Consider the following 16530-nt stretch of genomic DNA (forward strand, 5'->3'; position numbering starts at 1 on the left):
GTAAATGATGTAAGTGATGTAATATTTTATTCAATTATTATTTCAAATCAGTTTTCTCATTCATCTATAGAATCCATAGGTTGATCCTTAATTCAAATCAAACTAATCTAAAACATTCCTTTAAAAAATATTTATTTACACAACCATTGAATTTTGATTTCAATTGGAACACAATACTTAGCCATGAAGAGAATAATACTTTCAACATCAATAATAGGTTTAAAGGAATAGCAACAATCCTCATAGTGGTTACCATTTCATAGTCATCAAATGAACAATTATATATAACAAGAGAGTGTGCTAAGAAATTCTTTTAAGTTTTTGAGAAATAAATACAAAATATTGTAAAATTCATAAGGAAATGAAAATAAATTTGGGGAAAAAGTATGTGGCAACTAAAAGGCTTCATTTTCATTTGAGCACTTGCAAGATTGGTTTCTAAAAATATATTGGAACAATAAATTAAGCATTATTTATTTTATTTTCCACAAAATTTGTGAGATACTGTGAAGTCAAATAGAATGGAAGTGAAGGAGAACAATGTTGTAATAGTTAAAGAAAAATATTTCATGATGCCAAAAATGGTGGTAAAGAGCATCAGTTTGTTGTCCAAGAAAAGTAAAAGTGCTAAGATACATTCTCAGAATAATAAAAGTGAAAAACATTGATACAATAATCTACAAAAGAATTTTACCAATTCAACATGAGAGCATAGCTATAAGAAAAATGAAATGTAACTATGACATTTGCATTACTAACCAAAAAAGGACTAAAAAATCTAAATCATTTCAAAGCAAAGAAAGCCTCAATCTTTATCATCAAATAATGAAGATCTAATGTGCAGAAACATCTTTATCACTAGCAGTCTATGAGATTGCAAATGAAGAGAGTGCACATGATCCTAAATTTAAGACAACTATGGTTGTTAATAGATCTAGATATGATTCTACTTTAAATTTATATAATATCAAAGCCACATAACAAAGTGTTTTTTTTTTTTTTAGGCAAAAGTGGCAAGCCACTATAATATCTTATTAATCTGATTCAAAAAGGTCAACTGGGAAAGAATTAGTAAAGAAAACCCAGCATCGTCCCTTATATATACATAGTTTTTACATAGTTTTTTGAAACTATTGAAAAAAGCATAATTATAATAAGGTGTATCAACTACCACCTGATGATAGTATATCAGCTTTCAAAAACTGATTATCAGCACAGTCAAAATTTTGGATAACATTTAATCCATCAAAAAGGCCAAAAATCAAGATCATACCAAAAAAACCAAGTTCAGATTCCTATTCATTCTTCCATATCATCATAGCCATGAAAACACTTACCACCCATTTTAGTCAAATCCTCCCAAGAACTTTTTTGGTCACACATTGAAGTACCTTGCCCACATACTAGATTGACAACTATAGCACTCTAGCCCCAACCACAATCACTCTCAGGTCCCCAGTTAGAATACGCCACCTCTGAAAAGTTGGGAGACCAACCCAAGCCAACATGAGATGTCGTGTGTGAAGGGTTAACTAATTCAAAAACTAAATTATAAGCATTCCTTTCTTCAATATGAAAGTTCACATTTCCCAAACTTGGCCCCTGAGAATGAATCAAGTTTGAGACCCTTTGCAAATCTCTAAGAGGATATCCCACTTTCTTGACACTCTCTTCAAGTTGAAAATCTAAGACATGGGAGGTGGCTTGTAATGCATTTTTCAAGTGGAAAGATTTGCAATTGTCTATCACCTTCTTAATGGCTTCAAATAGAAAAAAACATTAATGCTTGACCAGTAACTGAGAATGAGAAAATAAGCCTCTGACCAAGGCCATACCACTCCAAAGATCGTAATGTTGCAAAGCAACAAACAGTTTGTTATCAACAATAAAATGACCCCGAATTACCTTTTGAGCCAACGATTGAGGAAGTAGGGGAGATTGCATTAGGTCCATGGCGTTGGACAAGAAAATGGAGATGAGGTGCAACGGATAAAGGAAGTGGGGTGCCATAGAAGCCAATAATTCTTCACCAATTGCATGTCGAATAGCTAGCCTAATAGTTGGAGAATGAACTATAAACATTAGATCAAGCACTGCATCACTTACCTCAGCAAGCAAAACACCTTCATCAAGTTTCAGAGGAATCCAAATGTGGAAATTCTTTGGCAACATAACTCGATGTTGTTTGTGGCAAAGCTTGTAGGAAGCAGCAATATCCAATCCCTTTCATCATTTTGGTACAAGAGAGAGACATTTGTTGAAAAAACTAGTCATTTTTGGACATTTGTTGAAAAAGCTAGGTTAAAGGAGGATATTTCTAGCCAAGCACATATAACGAGTCTATGTAAAATTCTCTTCAAGCTCACAATCAAAAAGGGAAAAAATTAGTATGTGAGTTTCCTTTGTACAAATCAACAAGGAAGGAGAGATACATTTCCCATATTTTTACATCCACTATTCAAGTCGATGATGTGTTCTATACTAGAGGTGTGGAACATAGTAAAAAAGTAGGCACAAAACAAGGCTAGCATCAAAAACCATATTTGACATATTATATTAGCTATGCAATGACAAGTGGTGATACAACTTACTATACGTAGCAATTTGTTTAAAGGAAACTTAATATCATATTATTTGAAAAAGGAAAAATGAGACATATAAAAGGGTTGTGGGCTATATATCATTGTGATATTAGATGATGCTTTAACACATAATGGTTTAGATAAATAAGAAATATACAAGTTTAGAGCCTACACATGATAAACCCTAACAATCATAGCTGAAAATTCAAGTCAAGAAGCATTATTTTAAAATATTAGATAGGATAACAAAGAACCTATCTTGATACTGAGTTCATAGCTAGAGGGATCAAGATTCAAAAAAAATGGATTGTTAAACTTCCTCATAAAAGCTTAATTTCAACAATGACGGCCACACATTCTTCTCTAGAATACCCTCATTAGTTTCCTTTCTCAACATGCCTTTGAAATGCCCAAGTATTTAAGGTATTGGGTTTTATGAAGCCCTTAATTACTTTGAGAATAAATTTCAAGTTTGGGAATGCAGTATTTTGGTTGATTCCTTTTCCACACATTTATTATTTAATTTAATTATGAAGTGGTAAGTGTCACATAATATCACTATATTATTAATTAAATTTAATGAATTATTTATTTTGTTTCTAGTATGCACATAATTTGTAATTAATAATTAATAATTGATGAAAATTATAAATCAATTAATAATTGCTAAAACTTTGTTAGAAGGAAACATAATAATTATGCCATTAAAGAAGATAAAGGTGATTTCAATTACTTTTGTAGACTTCTTCTCAAGAAGTTGAACCAGTTTGCAGACACAAGGAGAGTATATATGGGTGTTGGAGAAGACTTAGGGTCAAATTTTACTTCTTTGTGGTCTTTGAGGAACATGTATGAGTGGTTGGATCAATTTTGGGGATATTTTTGATGAGTTAGAGGGTTATTTATGACTTGAGGAGGATTTCCCATGCATTTGAATTCATTTTGGGAGAGCAGCGTGGCTTATCTTTGGGGCTATTTTCCTACATTCAACCCTTGTTGGTTGAAGGGTTGTATTTAGTGAGTTTTTACTCACTTTATAAGTAGTTCTTTCTTTTGGAGGATAAGACACATAGTGATTTTTGTTCAATCCCAGGTCTCCATTATTTTTAGTATTGAATTAGTGTATTGAATAATGATTGATAGAAATTGTTAGTGAAATTTTTATCTTCCTTTCATTTCTATCTCATAGAAGTGCTTAATCTGTGGTTTTTAGGTGTCTTGTTGCATGTTATAGATAGTGATAGGAGAGTTCATTATAATTGTTGTAGAAAATATTTGTTTTTCCTCTCTATTTTGAGAATTCTAAGTCTTTTTTGTTAAATATTTATGCACATACATGAAGCTATGATTTGTGTTATTTCTAGATGCATATAATAGTTATCCAAGTAACTACTAATTTTTGAAACTTTAAGTTTTGGTGTATCACCTCCTATAGCAATAGGTTACACTTCAAGTTATTTGAAGTTAACATTTACTCTTACCTATTCCCTTCCAAAAAGTTTTAGTTTTAGGTGATACTCAAGCTATTCATCCTTCTCTAGAGGTTTACTTAAACTATAGGTCACCCTTAACCTTGAAATAATCATGTGTTTCTTGAGATTATGTCTAGTTTTACAAAGATTAGCATATGGTGTAAATTTGAGAGATAACAGACCACATTGCTCATGTTAACCTTGTTAGGTTTCCCACCATTAGACCATTAGACACTAGTAAACCCCTTCCTAAGTCCTATGATGCCAATTCTTATTGTCACTATCACCACCAACCTAATCATGACTAGCATGTCACACACAGTTGCTAGACCATTCAATTTCATCTATGATGGGTTGACTAGCATGCCACATACACTTTCTAGACCATTGAATACCATCTCCTTGTTGTAGTGTGCCTTTTTTGTGGGTTTACAATAAGGAACACAAACTTATTAGTTGAGTTGATATCTCCCTCCCTCCCCCTCTCTCTCTTAGTGACATCTTTTTAATTATGATTTTGGAATTGGAAAAGACTCAAGTTTGTCAGGGGCTTGGTTGTTTCTTTGTTTCCTTGGTCGTGATAAGATTATCTCTTTCATTCAGTCTACTTTACCATGAGCATGAGTTAGGTTCATTCTCTCACTAAAATTAAAGAACCCATCTAAGATTGTATCTCTCGTACTTTAGTAAATATATGGTCTAGAGATATATTCATTCTTTAAGTGACTCTATTTCTTTCTTTGGTTTCTTTTTCCCTTATTCTTTTTACACAACCCCAAAGATCTCAAAATTAGAGACCCCAAAATGGCCTTAGGTATAGGTCAACCCAAGTTGACGTATACTTGATATAGGTTGACCCAAGCCAACCTATACCTAGGATCAAATAAACTTTGTATCATGTGTCCTCTTAGGTTCCTCAATTATTTTCTCCAATGCTTTGATTGGCTTCCATTGTTTTTAATCCCAAAAACTAGTATTTAAGGGATGTTGAGTATTACATTTTCACATCATGATCATATACACACACAATAGACACCATACATACATAAGTAGACTCATAAGGAATTCATGAAACATCTATTATCAAGCACATTTATGTCTTCAAGCATTTAAAACATTCAAGGTTTCATTGGAAGCATTTCCTCTTCAAGATCTAACATACATTATTTGTTATCAAGAGGGGAGATCTACTTTGCAAGAAAATATACATCAATTTCTCCATGATTTGGTATTAATTAGATCTGTTACATTTGTGGATATTTCCTCCATTCGCATTGAAGACTTGGAGATGTGCAAGGTCATTGTGATTATAACTTCCATTATTTAGTTTCAATTAGTTTGTTGACCAAGGTGCTTATAATTTTTCCTACTATAAATATTTGGTAGAGAGTGACAAGAATTTTGGGGGGTTTTGCACTTTAAAATAGTGATTAACATCAATTCTTGACTCCTATAAGTGCCACTAGGAGATTTCCTATCTCAACTTAATCTTGTGTGCATTAAATGAATCTCATAATTTATGGAAGTTGGAAATCCAAATATAAAAAGAACCTAGATTGAATTCCTGTCTCAACATAGCTAATGTAGGTCAATGTGGAAGATCCTTTCATTCAATTTGAAAGATTACTAAAAAAGTAAATCATAATTACTTTTGCAAAATGAATCCTATTTTACTCTTGTTGAAAATGAACTCTAGTTACTTTTGTAGAATTTCAAAAAAAAAAATTTGAAATTTAAGTACTCCTACTTATACATGGAACCTTTGTTATATATGCTTTGTTACTCAAACAAGTTATATTCTTTATTTAGAAACCATTCATCCATAATGACTAAACTTCAAGTGAACAAAGTGAAAGAATATTAATTTAACAATGGAATATTTGTAAACAATAATTATTCTATTGTTAATATATTTTCCTTCATGAAATATTATCTCATACTCAATAGAGTAAATTTGAAATCTGATAAAGTAAGAAATGCAAGAGTAATAGATGAACAATAAAGAGATCACCTCATCAGTTAAACACACCATGCTCTTCCTTTGGTTGGATCTCCCTTGACTTAGACATGGATCAACTCAAATTGCGTTGAAAATAATCTTCCAAACAAAATATAATGTGATTCAAATTATAGTACCCATGAATAACTAACTCTTGAATTATCTAAGAAAGTTTCTACCAAAAACTACTAACTAAACAAAAACTAACTGTAGACACCTAAAAACCTTTAGAAAATAAAGTACTTTTATTTTTTAAAAAATTCCTGATGACATCATCATTAATTAATTAATTAATTATTTTTATGCCATTAAATCCCTTTATCTTAATTAAAAATATTTAATTAAGGAATCCCTCCCAAAAATGTTTAAATCTTATTTAAACATTATTTCCTTATTTATTAATTATTTAATTAATAAATTGACCAAAAAACTCAAAATAAATAAAAAAATTTATTTTTTGCCCAAAACTTGGCCAATTTCCTTAAGACCACTAACCTCTTCCAAAATCTTCTAATCCTTCTTTAATTTTGATTAAAGGCTAATCCCATCATTTCCTACCCCTAATCCCAACTCAAAATATTTAATTAAGATTAAATATTAATCCTCGTGTTTATTAAAAAAGTTTTAATAAATATCTCCTCAACCCAAACCCTTGAAATAAATAAAACTTCATTTATTTCCTAAAATCTAATTTATCCTCATCCTAAGAAGTTCTAGACTCTTCTAGAAAGTCTTCATCCTCATCCTAGGAAATTCTAGACTATTCTAGAAAGTCTTTATCCTCATCCAAAGTCTAGACTCTTCTAGAAGATGTCTTTAAACCTAATCCTAATCCCCTCCTAACCTTGTCACATTCCCTAAAAATGTGTTAAGACTTACTAACCCAAGCCAAAGTTAACAAATATCTCCTCCTTCACCCACCCTCATTAAATGCCATCCACTTGCCTATCCCTAAGCTAATCCTAAACCATCCTAATCCATCCTCTAATCATTTGCACAATCTTAAGCAAGCTTAAAACCCTCCTAATCAAGCCCAAGTCAAAATTTCTCTCATCTCCCTCAAAATATCTCAACCATAAAACTTTATGAAGCCCACTAGGCCATAAATGACTCTTCCAAGCCCTTTTATTGCTCTTACAAGCCATTATGAGGGTCTTTATGAAGATTTTATCCCTTGAGCCTCCTTTGTTGACTCATCCTTCCCCATTCCTCCATCCTCTCACCCTGTGACATGTGTCACTCCCTGATTGGCTATAAGGAAGCACAATCCATGTGCTCTCGTTTCATGCAATCTGAGCCCTCCATGAGCTTTTTCTCATCCTTGCATATTAGCCCTCAATCCCTCAAGCCTCTTGCCTATAAATTGGATCTTTCCCCTTTGCAAAATAACACAATCCATGAAGTAAAGTCATAATGCCATTTTAAGAAGACATTTTACATCAAAACCATACACTCACACCCAAATTCCAACTCCATTTGAAGCCCTTTTTGAAGCATAAGCTTGAGCATACATCCTATCTATTTAGACAAAGCTACTCAACAAGAGAGCTTCTCATTGAGATAGCCCATTAATGGCTCATATTCTCAATTGAGAGCTCATCTTAGTCTATCTTGAAGTTTATGAATTTTGTTTAGTTTGTAGAAGCTTTATTTAAATTTGGTTTCTATTAGCATACTAACATTGCTCATATACACTAACTAGTTGGAATATATAGAATATTCCTTATTTGAATTTAAAAACTACCATTCCCTCTCATGAGAGTGTTTAACTAATTTTGTGATGAGACAATGAGGAGTTATATATGTTACATTATAAAAAATAGAACAAGTGTTAAATGGTGGAAGACATATGTCCTTGTGAAATATGACTCAACACTTAATTAAACTCTAAGAGAGAAATAGACATATGGAACTGGAACATGAATTGAAATTCCTCACCAAGAACAAACATGATTCATTCACAATTGACACTGATCATTCAAAAATAGACCATCCATGATAAATCAACAATCTTCATTAATCTCTGAGAAATACTTCCATAAAATATGATATAATTCAAATTAAAAGTATTTATTAGAGTAATCCATAAATTAAACAACAATATTCATAAATAAAGAATCCATTACTATATATGTATCAACTTCAATTTTTGTACATAATTTTCTAACATGAGCATGAAACAATAAAAATATGTACTTAAACTACCATTTAACTAAATAATTACAACTTAAAGGTTATTTATTAAGAGAAAAGATAATCATTAAAAAGAGTTATTCATGCCCATCATTTCTTCCCTTCATGTTGTGTACCATGCCCTCATGGTGGATTTGGTATTCCACGACTTTCATGTTCAATATATTCCACCAAATCTAACACCCCAAAGTTATATTTGGTGTATGTCATGGGTGGTTGATATCCATTCCATTGTTTCACTAATTCCCTCCATGAGGATAACATGTCTGCATCAAGCCTATGTGGATCATTTAGTCTTGGTGGGCGAACAATAATTAAGGGGTTTATGAATGTCATGCCAATCCATATGTATTGATACTCTTCAATGGCATTACAAATTGACCTTTCTCTAGTTAAGCTTCAATTCAAATTTTTAGGGGACATGGGTTCTCTTCTTTTTAGTTGCCTTGGAATTGATGAATACCTTTCTTTGATTCCTTTAAGAGATATGTAAGGAAAGTGGTTCATAGCTACCCTAAATTCTCAAACACTATCATTTAATTTGGCTAAATAAAGATGGCCAATTACATTGATCTGGGTTGTTCTTCTCAACTTGGTGTATAAAGGGGTTGTCTTTGGATATCTATCTCTTATTGGCAACCCAAGTCTACCTTGATCCACTCTCTATCTCTCCATCCTTCACCAACATATAAATTCAAGATTCATTGAACATGTGGGCCTAAAAGACTCATAATTACCTTGAAAGGATCATAATTGTACTTCACCAACATATAAATTCAAGAGTCATTGAACATGTGGGCCCAAAAGAAAGCCAAGGAGATATAATTCACACCCAAAGTTTCTCACTATTGGATGACTATGAATATAATCTTCCATGAACTCATAATCAATATCATTATCCAATTTTCTTCTTAACTAAATTTGGTTGACCTTTCATAATAATAGAAAATTTTCTCAAAAAATAAGGAATATATGCTTGCTAGTTTTCTTTAAGAAATAACCATATAGGCTATTTGAACCAAATTCTCAATCTTGATTCTATATTTTCTTTCTTAACCTTTTCCAACTCCATTTCTAATTTTTCATTGTTCTACTTATATTTTAAAGAAGTAAGGGACACATGTCTTGGAGACACATGGGTTACAGAAGTGTTGGTTTTTTCCTTTTTCATTTTTCCTTATTTTTTATCTTATCCTACAATGCTCTAATTTATTGCTCATAATTTTTCCTCTATAGGGTAGCTTACTTGAGAAACATCTCTTTATTCAACAACTCATGTTTCATTCTTTTAATTTCTTTTTCTTTCTCCCTACCGATAGTTTACATTTCATGAGCTTTTAATTTTGACTATTCTTCTTGTTTTCTCAAAAATTCTTACAATTTATTCCTTCTATCATTTTTCTCTTTTAATTTAGCCTATTTTCTAGATAAAATAAAGGTTTATATCATTTTGCTTTCTTCTTCTTTCTTCCCTCTTTTGAGAGTAGTTGTAGGGAATTCATAACCATCTTCCACAAGTTCTTTTCCTTCCCTTCTAGAAAAATTTTCCTCTCGTTCATCTTCCTATTCTGAATGTATAGGAGAAGGATAGTTTAAAGGGCTATCAAAGTCTTCATGTTCCTCTTCAAAAAAAAAAATCCTTACTTTCACTAGAACTGATTTATGATATGATCATTATAGGAGCACGGGAACTAAACTTGGTTCTTTTACTGGGTTTTGCAATTTAGAGGCCTTGGGGGAAATATTTTCTTCATTAACACAACTCTTAAGAGGGGGTTCTTGTGGAGTCCCCTCTTGAGTTTGTTCCACAATTATTTTTCTAGTAGTGTCAACATGATCAAAGTTTAATTCTTTTAATTCCTCCTCTTTCCATGCTAATTGACTAGGAGATGTGGGTAAAGAGCGAGATTTTGGAGGACATGTTTCAAATTTTTTATTGTTGTAGAGACATGGGGGAATGATTTCTTTCATATTTTCCTCATAGTTTACTAAGCCTTTGTGACCTATGTTTTTTAACAATTCCCCTATCTTCAATTAATTTTTCATTTCCTTTCAAGAGAGTCACATTTTGTGATTTCCTAGGTCACTTGGTGCTACATTCTCTAGATAGAAACCTAAACCAACCCTCTTCTCCTAATTGTTTCTTCATTAAGTGATTCTTAAATAAATGATACTTTATTACACACTATTGATTTTTTATCACCACAACTAGCTGAGAAAATAGAAATGCAAGTAAGTTCATTCTTACCACTAGCCTATATTCAAGGTAATGGATATGCAACAACATTTTAAGGTCAGGTTACAGTATCATTCTATACTTTATAGGTGAAATATTTAATCAATTAGACTATCAATGTTTTGTATAGCTGGCCAAGGGCCTGTTTGCTATCTCATTTGGTATTTTCCTTGTGCCTCATCAATGTAGGTTACTCTATATCCTCTTAAGGATTAAAAAAGTGAATTATCACTTCCTCTAAATTGATTTTTCCTTTTGAAATTAGTTCCCTTTCAATTGGTATCTTTGAAACATCACTAAGAACTCACACATTGATAGGGGTAACTTCACCTCTTACCCTCATCACATTCACATGGAAGTTTTGTACAAATTCTTGAACTAGAGCTTCTTCATCGGAACCTTCATATTTTCTTAGAAATTCTACCCATCCAACCCTCTAAAATAATCTTTCAGATTCTAGGTTTAGGTCTAGTCTCTTTGGATCTATTTTTCATGTCTTCCCCATCTAGCAATATTTTACTAACAATGCAATTTATTTTGGAGAAATTGTAGAATAGAAAATGTATGGCAATGAAGTGACTAGAATGAGAAATTTTAAAAAAATCTTGTTTGAAAAGGAAATAATTTTGTTCAAACAAATATATTTAAGCCGATAGGCTTGTATGTGGGAGCTTTGCTCCCAGTTTTTGCTAATTTTCACCAGAAAATTGTTAGCCGATTTTATAGTTTTTTGGTGATTAATCCTGATCTAAATATTTCTATTTCTAATATTATACTTGTTTCTTTTAATTTTCCCTCATCTTAGAGTTTGCCTATTTTTTCCTTTTTCATGCCAAATGTTTTAGCTTGACATGTTAAATTCAGGCAACTATTTGAATTTTTCAATTTGTTCATTTGTCCATTCTAATTAAAAGCTTCTACTACTATGGTAATGGCTTGAAGGGTTCAAGTCCCTATGCATCTGTTCCTCTATGTGATGAGTTTTTGAATGCTATATCATAAATTTTAGTTATTTTTGCTTGAATTTCTTAGTTCTTTTTGCTTCAATGACCGACTTTAGAAGGAGGGTGCACAATTCAAATTGAGAAAGAAATATCAGGTGTTGGAACATTGATGCTTGCACTTCTATGTAACAAGGTGTTTTTTCCCATGCGTGTCCCCATTACTATTGCTCTCACGTCTCTTGTTGCCAAGTTCCTTGAAAGTCAAAATCAAAGCCTTGTAAAGGGATATTAGATAGCATTTTACATTTTTCAATTAGAGTTATAGGCAATTTCTTATTAGAGTTTTTAAGCCCTATTTGAGGACCTCCTAAAATTTCATTGGGATGGTTGGATTTTCTTACTAAAAAAAGGAAAAACTTTATAGTTTTAAAAAAATTGATTGCACATTTCCTAACAGATATGGTGTCCATTGTGGTCCATTGTAATGAATTATGTTTAAGTTTCATAAATTTCCTTGTCTCAGAAATGAATATTGCTTGCTCTTTATATTGTTCATGGTATATTTGCATTTGCATTTTATGTTTTTTTGCCATCCTCTACTGATTTCAGTATTGGAATGAATGTCGTTAAACTATGCAATGATATTTAACAAATTTATTTTTGTTTTCAAATTTTAAGATTTTTTATAAAAAATTATAGAAATGTTTAAATATATCTAGAAATTTATAGAAATATTATGTTTCTATCTAGATTTTAGTTTTAAATTTATTATTTAAAAATTATATAGATTTGGAAAGATGCTATGTAAAATAATTTAGAAAGATATTATCTAAAATAATTTTAGAAAGATTTTACATCTATTTTGATTTTAGTTTTAGAATTATTCTAAAAACTTTTATTGATTAATTCAAAAAAAAAATCAAAGTAATTATAAATTGTAAATGATTTGCATGTGAAATTCAAAAAAAGAAAACTAAAATTTGAATACAAATGTCAAATTCATCATTATTCAAATTTTAAGAATATATTTTAATACTAAAATTTTAAAAATATATAAAGAGTATAATTGTTTAGAAAAATAAAAGAATTTTTAAGAATGATAAATAGATAAACATGTCACAATTTAAGAAGAAGAAGAAATTGTGTGAAGAGAGGGATAGAGTTAAACTAATTAATTTTTGAAAAAACAATATTAGGGTTTACTAAGGGTTGATTTAAGGTTAGAGCTAAAATTACTTAATACACTAAAATAATTCTAGAAAGATTTTATATCTATTTTGATTCCATGTTTTAAATGTATTCTTAAATTTATTATTGATTAATTTAAAAAAAAATTTAAAAAGAACATTTCATTATAAATTGTAAATGATTTGCATGTGAAATTCAAAAAAAAAAACTAAAATTTGATTATAAATGTTAAAATATCAAGGAGTTTTTAAGAATGCTAAATACATAAATATTTCTTAATTTAAATAAAATATTTGTGTGAGGAAAGAGATATAGTTAAACTAATTAATTTTTTAACAAATAGTATTAGGATTTATTAAGGGTTAATAGTTAGTGAAATCTGATCACCTATCAGCTCATTGTTGTATGTACAAAAACGTACAACTGCTAGTAATTATCCTTTACCTTCCATCACTTGATTCCTTTTCCCTTAGTTTGAAAGTATTGTTACATCAATTCCACTAATGTAAAAACATGGCATTTGTCTAATGATGAAATCCATAGAATTTGGCAACACACAATCTAAGATAGATGTATTCATGGAAAAGCTAGTTTCCCTTTCAAATTGTACTTTATTGTATTGAGCATTTAATAACTAACATTTTTCACAAAATATTACTCCAAGATTCACCTTTTCAACTAATAATTACTAAATAAATAGAAGTTTCAACTCTTGTCTAAGTTTATTAATGACATATCAAAATAATCATGCAAAGAGAATGGAAACTAATAAAATACAAGTAACTTGTACCTTTCCCGAAGTTTAACTAATAATTATCCTTTGTACTTGATTTTGCAAATTAAGTCATCAATCAGGAGCTAACATTAAGAATGCATGAAAATATTTTCTTGGTGTAAGTTTGACTTATTAGGAGCCACTCTAGAAAAAATCATATTGTATTCTTTCATATTCTTTATTGCCAAATTTTCATGAGCTACTAGGAGTGTTTTTGTGTGTTGATAATAGAGACAAGTCACCTTTTATGGTTTTCAACTTGTCTAAGGTAATGAACCACCATTTCTAGTTTTCAACCCCCTAGAGTTGATCACCATTTATGGTTTTCAATCAACCCCCTTTATTTCTTTGGAAATTTGAAGTCCATATCTAGTTTTCAATCTAGTTTCTTTATTACTTCTTCCTATTGAAACTATGGAGATATTTTTAACATAGGAAATGTCTTCTATGGTGAAATCCTCTATCCTAGAGTTAATTCTTGCAAAAAACTCTTCCTTGTTTTGGCTTTTATGATATAATTCCAATCTATGCCCATTTACTAACTTTTTTTATTCTCCCCATCAATTGGAACTCATTGAAGTGCACCATTTCAATATACTTGATCAATTTCATAAGGGCTTAACCATTGGGTATGAAACTTACCTTTGAATTCCTACAATTTTGAATCATAATGTATCCCAATCTCTTGGTTGAAAGTTTTTGATCTTGATGTTTTTGTCATGTCAAATCTTTCTCTATTGCTGAATCAGTTTTTCATGTAGCAATGCTTCTATCCTCATTCCATCTAACCTATTCAATTGTTCAATTCTAGCTTTCTCTACATCTGATAAAGAAATTCCAACTTCTACAACTATTCTCAAGGTCTAATATTTTAATTCTATGGGCATTATAGGATACTTTCTAGAGACATGTTCATAAGGAGTGAATCCAGGATTGGTTTTCCATGTAGTGTTATAAACCCAAACTACTTCTCTTAACATTTTTGATCAATACAACTTATTTGATGATACCATTTTTATTAGAATATTTCCATGTTCCCTATTAGTTACCTCCACCTAACCATTTTCTTGGGAATGGTAAGGAGAGTAATTTCTATGGGCCACTTGGTATCTTTTTAGTCACTCCTACATCATTTTGGACATAAATTGCAACCTTTGATATGATACTTTCTCTTTGTGAGCTCTAAAAATCTGTAAAATGTATATGTACAATAAATTTGCAACTTTATCTTCATGAGAAATAGGTACAAATTTTACTTATACACAATTGGTAATATAATCTATGATCACCAAGATATGATTATTTCCTCTAGAAGGGAGATCAATAGGTTCAATGAAATCTATTCCCAATTTTTCAAATGGTTCCAAGATGACTTTAAGCTGAAATGACATCTTCATGGTTGGTGTTGACCTCTCCATATGTTGGCATTCATCACAATGTTTCAAATAGTAAGAAATATCTTTGGTTATGGAGAGCTAAAAATATCCCACTCACAAGATTTTGTGAATTGTTCTCATATGAAGTAATGGACAACTCCACCATGACATGATCATCTAATGTCATAAACATTTTTTTCTTGTAAACAATGTTAGAGAACATGACTAGCGAAGTATTTGAAGAAGAGTCCATCTACCCATTTGTAACTAGAGATTTCCTTGATTAATTTCTTCTTTTGTATAACACTAAAATAAGAAGGCCATCTTCTTGTTACTAGATAATTTGGTAGATCAAAAAATCATGGTGATTGTATAGTGTTTTGGTGAAAATGCAACAAGATAAAATAGGACCTAGGCTTCCACTTTTCATGCTAAAGCATTGAAATGTTTGTGGGGAGAAGGATGATTTCCAAGCACAATCCATTTTGAATCTGAATTAGATTAACAAGACCCAAATAGAGGAAGGGATTCTTTTGAATTACTAAAAGGCATGTTATGTAAATAAATATGTGTTTTCTTTTCTATGATATTGAACTAATTGATTAAGTAAAAAGTGCAATGTAAATTTGTTAGAATATAAAGTCCACCAATATAACTGAGGGAGGGGTGAATCTATTATACAACTATTATCACAATTATCAACCTTACTAATCCTTAACCATATGAGCAATATAATCAGCAACCATAACAAGATACTCATAGATAATAATACCAGATATGTTAACTAGGAAAACCCTTGATCAGAGGGAAAACCCTAGTGGGGATGGTAACCACAATATGATGTACTAATATAAATATTCCTTGTTAGAGGATGGACCCTATTAGGATTCTATGGAATACATTTAGTACATATTAGTCCCTATTAGGGGACTTTGAATCCCTGTTAAGAGATTCCAACCCTAGGAGGAGTTGTCGAAGGCAGATGGACCCACTATCCAAACAACTTTAGGGGAAAGAACAATGAACCCACTTTCCAAATGATCTCTATATTATTCCTTGTAGAATAATAGAAATGAACTATACTTTTCCTTCCTCTTCCTCTATCTTGTCAATTGAACTTCTTCTCTTTCTAATCTTGATACCAGATCACCAACTTCACATCCAATAATCCCTTGGATCACTTACTCACATTTTCCAAACACTCTACTCTTGTTCGTATACTTTGTACTTGATAACACTAACACACTTTAGTAGAAGGAAAATATCGTTCCTTTATACATTGTTCTCAAAAAAAATCCTTGAGATAGCCTTGAGGCATTTCTAATTAATTATAATAGGACCAATTAAGATAATTAATTATTTCATAATCACACAACACTATCGACTCACAGTCTTAACAACTTCTCACATATGTGACTCCAAGATTTGTGCACTCTTCGGCATCATAATCAAACTATCCTTTGTCACTGTATAACTTTGCATATCTTGATTCTATCTCTATGAGGAGATACAATCCATTCATCAAAAATTGCTTATCAGGTACTCTATCTCTATACTGCTCTCTATAAATCAAACATATCTTCTGCATGTCTTCAACTTACTTCATGCACACTTAACTTTGTCCTCAAGACATAGTGTAAAACATATCCTTAATCGCACTTCACCTAAACATCAAACATGTGTCCCTATGATCATGATCTTTGTCTGCTACTCTGCTAGTCTTTATAGAAACCATACTATGCCGTCATCAATGACAAACATAGTC

The 16530-nt window shown here is 31.0% G+C and overlaps 1 protein-coding gene across 1 annotated transcript in view; it reads right to left on the reverse strand.

Moving 5' to 3' along the window:
* LOC149539946 (glucose-1-phosphate adenylyltransferase large subunit 1-like) overlaps nt 1-16530 on the reverse strand; it is a 180541-nt gene that overhangs the window by 14526 nt on the left and 149485 nt on the right. The window contains exon 15 of the transcript XR_016356324.1: nt 6066-6152. The gene's annotated coding sequence lies outside the window, so the exon portion shown is untranslated. The remainder of the gene's footprint in view (nt 1-6065; nt 6153-16530) is intronic.

This window comes from Cupressus sempervirens, chromosome 9 (genome assembly GCF_028749045.1).
Source record: "Cupressus sempervirens isolate cs-2001-9-10 chromosome 9, ASM2874904v1, whole genome shotgun sequence".
Lineage (NCBI taxonomy): Eukaryota > Viridiplantae > Streptophyta > Pinopsida > Cupressales > Cupressaceae > Cupressus > Cupressus sempervirens.